Source organism: Pinus tabuliformis, chromosome J (assembly GCF_031772625.1).
Source record: "Pinus tabuliformis cultivar Carrire ecotype Pingquan chromosome J, CPIR1, whole genome shotgun sequence".
Classification (NCBI taxonomy): domain Eukaryota; kingdom Viridiplantae; phylum Streptophyta; class Pinopsida; order Pinales; family Pinaceae; genus Pinus; species Pinus tabuliformis.
Window position 1 is genome coordinate 136770675 of NC_142295.1, and position 6000 is coordinate 136776674.

Genomic DNA, 6000 nt, shown 5'->3' on the forward strand with positions numbered 1-6000 from the left:
CGGGTTTCAGGCGAGCTTTGGCTAACATTTCTACCTGATGATAGTCTCGGGTTGCTTCAAATAGGTCATCGAAATCGTTAGGTTCATGTTGAAATTGTCGAAATTTGACCCGAACTTTGACCTGGGCTGTGAAATTCTGGGCTACCTTGTCTGGATCATACTGCCTGGGCCGAATAGTGGGAAATTTCATACATAGTATATTATCAATTTCAAGCGTTGCATGCCTGAAATTCTCTAAAGTAAAAACTCCACAGTGAATAGGAAAAGACAGCCAGATAGATTTTTTGGCTTCCTTTAGGGATTTGGTTAAGCCATTTCCCATGGTTTGATAGGCAACCTCTCGGGCTAGGAGCTTATCGGGTACATAGAGAGGGAGGACATGAGGGGCAACAAGGCTTCCATAAATCCTAACATAAGTGAATGATTCTTCTCCAAACCATTTGCCAATAGCTGTAAGGTCATCCAAATCTTCTCTTGAAAACCTAGGTCTTTCATAAAAAATGACTTGGTACAAGGGTAACATCATTCCATGGCAGATTTTATAAAAATGGGGCTAGTAATTGGACTCCCAGAGGATTTTATGGTAAATATGGATCGGGGTAGGGTCTTGAAGGGTCCATTTCCATCCCATAGATGGAAAGTCAGAGGTGAAACATACTACGTCCATAATATAAGCACTCATGTAGAAAGGGGGCATGGTCCTGGTAGTAATATTGTGTTTACTTCGGTAGGCTAGGATCTAGGAGACTAGATTGTTGGATAGGATAGTGGCCCAATCCATAATATAGGCTTCAGAGGCAACCTCCATTAGGGGAACCCATTCTATTGTGAATTTCTGTGTATTAGGTTGTCCGAATAGTCTACACATCATAGCAACAATGTGACAATGAGGACCAGCAAGGGAGGCAAGAGAATACATACCCTTGTCTTCATGTTTGTGCTTGCTTGGCTCGCGCCTCCACTGCCTTATTGGATCCGACTGAACTTCATTTTCTGCAGAAAACTTTTGAAGAAACTGTGCATTATAGATTTTTCTGTGGCTCTGGCAGATGATACATTCTTCTCAAATCTTCAGCTTTAAATGACCCAATTAGCGTCCTTGTCCTCAATGTTATGAAGGTTCTATCTGCGATGTTTACATCATCAATAATCCATTTGACCAAATCTGTGTATGGCATAATGTTTGGCTGAGCCGCAATTCGATGGAGATGGGAATTGGCGACGTCTGCCCAAGTGGTTTCTGAAGTCGATGTAGTGTCATCTGGTGCCATGACTTGTCTTGTAACTACTTTGGGTTCTTCTTCTTCAAATAGTTTATATATTGCTTCCCAAGAAGAACACCCGGAGTCGGTAGTGCATGTCGTATCAAAGAACAATGGAGGCATCTCAATAACCTCTGCAATAGGTGGAGCCAGCTGTGGTGGCACGGTTGGTTTCTTGTTCTTCTTAGCGACTCTCGACATTTCGCCTGATTTCTGTTTATCGGGGCTAGCCTGTAACAGAGAGAACGCAGAGAATAAGGAGGAAAACTTAGAATTAGAAACTTAAGGCGAAAATGGCGATCATGACATGAAAATAAGTATTTAATGCAAAATCTTGAAACACTAAATGGAATCAATCAAATCATTTACATTATCGAGAACCATCAATACCGTTATAACTAATCATAAATGAAAAATCGTGGGTTCACACGCTCATTTCGCATCACAAGTTTTCTTGGCACACATATTTTCCAGTTTGCGAAATCTTCCTTTGGCCGATATGCGATGGGTTAACCTTTAAGATATGTGGCAAAAGGCTGGTTGCGGGAATTATCGCATCTGGAGTTACCTTGGCAGGAGTCGTCTTGAGTGTTGCGATGCGATATAAGTATTGCACAACGAAAATTGTGATGAGTACTTTTCGTGATATCGCAAAAAGTGTTATCGGAGGTTGGAGTTGTGTTAACAAATGGGAAATGCCGATATAACTTTTGCGATGTTCTTTTTGCGATAAATGGCGTGGTTTGTTGGTGGGGCCGATTCTGACTTTTGTGCGCATGGAGGGTTTTCTCTTTATTAAAGTTATATAAGACCTATTGTTAGTTCATTAAGCCTTAGGCAGATCACATTGCGCTTTTACTTAAAGGCCTACTATGTTCTAACCTATGCGATTGTCGATATGCGATATATGATGGGTCCTATCAACTTTTGCTTAAGATATTTGATTTCCAAATAGATTTTAAGCCTAAGTGCAGATAACATATTTTTTGGTTTTTTTAGGAATCTTGTTTTATTTATTTATTGAAAGATTTTATCCTAAAATTTTAATTTTTAAAGGGTCCCCATTATAGCTAATTTAACTTATCAAATTATAATGGGGGTTGTTGAGTGACACAACAGGTTCCTTAACTTTCAAAATCGTGTTGGTTTCAAATCGCGGTTCCGACACAGTTCCACAAGCCTGAGCCACAGTTCTGCGATGGTTCTAGAAACTGTTGACATGGTTCTACGAAGCATTTTTGGTTTTTTTTTTTGAAATTTTCAAACCGCTATGTGAGGAACCATGCTTCTCAGGCACTCCCAAGGTGCTCCCTTGATGCTCCCCAGACGCTTCCTAGATGCTCCCTAATGGTAATGTTAAATTTTTAAAGTATCCTTTTACTTAAATTTTTTACATTACCATGAAATGTCTCGGGATGTTTGAGAGTGGTTCCAACCTCATCGAACTTCATATGGAGAAAATAGAATTTCATATCCTAATCAAAATTCAACGGACTAACTTATTTTCAGGATCAATGGGATTGTGGCATTTCATTAGATTATATCATGTATGAGGGTATGTGATTGGCGTTCAATCAAGAGCACCAAGCCCTATATGTACCCCAGTGTTGGTGGTGTTGATTGTTGAACTCCTTTGTCACAACCTTAGCAAAAATGTACCCTTCACTCAAGTCAAAATCATTGATAAAGCATGTTAAGCTTTTTCTCCCATATTATAAGGCTTGGATTAGACAATTTGATCAAAGTTGGGCAATGTTGACTAATATCCCTAGAAAATCGAAGTAGAGGCAAAGGCTAGACAAGAGGAATGGAATCTAGATTCTAGATGGTTGATGCTCGAATAATTAATCATCAATGTTTTATGGATGCCATTTGTATCTTGATTTGTGTACAATATGCATGCTTTAATATATTTTGCAACTAATTTGGCACTCTGGATGTTTTTTTGAATATAAATGCAATGATATATATATATAGATGCGAAGCGTAATAGACACTTCTGGATGCTTCACTTCCAAGGATTTTTGGAAAATGATGTTTCCGATGCTTCGCTCCAAAAAACACCCCTGCTTCCAAAAAACGTCCCCGCTTCGTGCAACATTGATCAAAACATTTATCTTCCATGTGACCAATGCAATTGCAATGTTTGCACTTTTCTTTCTCCTCATTGTTGTTTGATGTTTCATTATCCAAAAAACCTCCATTGACAAACTTGATTGGTTTTGAATAATTTGGAATATGCAAGTTACTGTCATCTTTGTCATATCCTAACCCATGTTGATTTTTGTTGTACTAGATTTCTTCCCAAGGTCTAATGATTGGCTTGCAAAAAGAAGGTTGAACTTGATCATGTAAAACTTCATCATCTTCTACACTTGTAGTTGTATCGCTGAATGGCTTAGAATCATCATCTTTATCATTTTCCTCCTCAAAAAGAGGGTTGTTATGAACCATTATTACTTCAAAATTCTTTTGTTGAAGTTCATCTTGAAGAAATTGAATTTGAGTTTGGAGAAGATTAACCTCAATTTGCTTTACTTGTAGAAAAGTTACCACTAACGAGAGTGCTTTTGTGAATAATGATTGTGTTGTCTTTAGCGCTAATTATCAAAGTATTCAATAACTCCAATTCAATACTTCGCTCCATTTGAACTCACTTGCTTGAACTCCCTCACTTGAACTCCCTTGCCTGAATTTGTTTGCTTTATTCACTTGAACTTGCTCTCTTGAACTTCTGGCTCGCTTGTACTCTTGAACTCGCTTTCTTGCACTTGCTTGATTTTGTTTCAAGAAATTGAGGGTGTCAGATACTATCGAAAATGCACCCTAACTCATGATTTTTACAATGATATGAGTTTTAACTACTGAACGTTGTCAACCATGACTTACAATGACTTAGACAAGTGTCGAGTTCAATCGAAAATGCACCTAATAATTCCAATTCAACTTTATTTTGACACAGGCTCTTACAAAGAAACAATGTAAGTACAATTCAATTTAATTACAAGTTAACTTATGAACATGATGTTTTCCATTTATAATTGACCTATTGAATGCTTCTCAATGCATTGAACTCATAAGCTTTGATTTGTACATCGATTTCATCGATTGATGTAGAATTGTTGTTGAACACTGGTGTGATTTGGTTGTTGTACTTGGACATGAGTCATTAAATTGCATATGTTTTCATTTCCTTAAATTTCCTTGGAATGTGTGTTGCATGCAATGACGAATGGTGAATATGTCAAAACTAGACATATACAAGAGTCTCAATGAAAAATCACCATCACACACAAGTACTCTAGTGTACCTATGATCCCCTTATTCAATTTCGGGTGGATCTAGGATAAAACATCACCAAAAAATTGATTTTATTATGATCATTACAACTTGCTCTTTAACATTGGAGAGTGACTTTTACAAGGGACAAACACTTGTGGCAAATGAAGCTATCAAATGAACTCCCTTTCTCTTCTTTTATAAATTCAAAATATACTCCAAACTACAATCACACTTCTGCTTCTGTTTCAATAAGTGGCCACAATCACACAACCAATCACTCGACGACAACCTCTCACAGTGCAACCCACGCAACATAGATTTTATTTAACATAGGTCCACTCTTCTCTCACCCCATCACTACTTTGTCCACAGTGGTTCCAACTTTCAATCCACACACGACAACTCTGTTTGATCTCACACAACATAATGGAATTTTATCTTATGGCCAACGACAAAATAGATAAACTGGTTAAAATCTAATGAAACTCCACCTTGTCCAGTGGTGTCATAAGTTGTGAACAAATTCCTAGTTGATTACACAAACCATCTTTCTTCTGATTTCCTCAAGTAACAATGCTCTTGACCCCCTTCCAAGATATAGACATTACTTGGAGTTCTTGTTCCCTTTATTATGATCTTACCTGTATCTAGATTTCATACCACATAATGCTTTGATCTGAAAACAACCTCATGTCCTTGGTCACACATTTGACTAACACCCAAAAATTAATGTCTTAATCCATCAATAAAAAAACATTTCCATCTTTAACCTTATCCTTTAACAAAACAATTCCTTTCCCTTTGATAGAAACATGTGAGTTATTTCCAAAGGTTACATTCTTTTCTTTCTTTTTAATCTCATAAAAAACTCTCACAAATAGTATAGAAAGCAGGTTGGTAAAGAGCATATCCAACCATTGTCAAAGCTCGTACATATCATTAAGTGTAAAAAATGCCAAGAGTTTACCTCAGCGAATTGGAAGCAACAACCATAGCTTTCTTTAGATCATAAGCATTAATTTGGTCTGTTCCCCAAACATCCATCGATTCAAACCACACTCTCAATCTCTCTTGATTGGCCACCCCGCTAATATTTTGATAATGATTATTTTGATATTGGAGAAAGGAAGGGGATTGTTGATGGCCAACGAAATCCTATGATCAGATATAAAAAAAATCGTTGGATATACATAAGTACCACCCATATAGACAAAAACTACACATGAAGGATCATAGGGGATTCGTTGAAACTAGTCCACCACTAGTCTTTTGAAGCGATTTAGTTGAATAATCCTCCAGACGATTCTGTGTAGCAAACAAATTGTGGCTTCGTTCCATGATTGATTTGTGGCAGATACACATTTGCTTGTTGAGCCCACACGCTATAGGTACACGTTGATTCCACAATAGAAATTGGGCATGTTGTGATCAAAATGTTTAGGTCTCCATGCTCAAA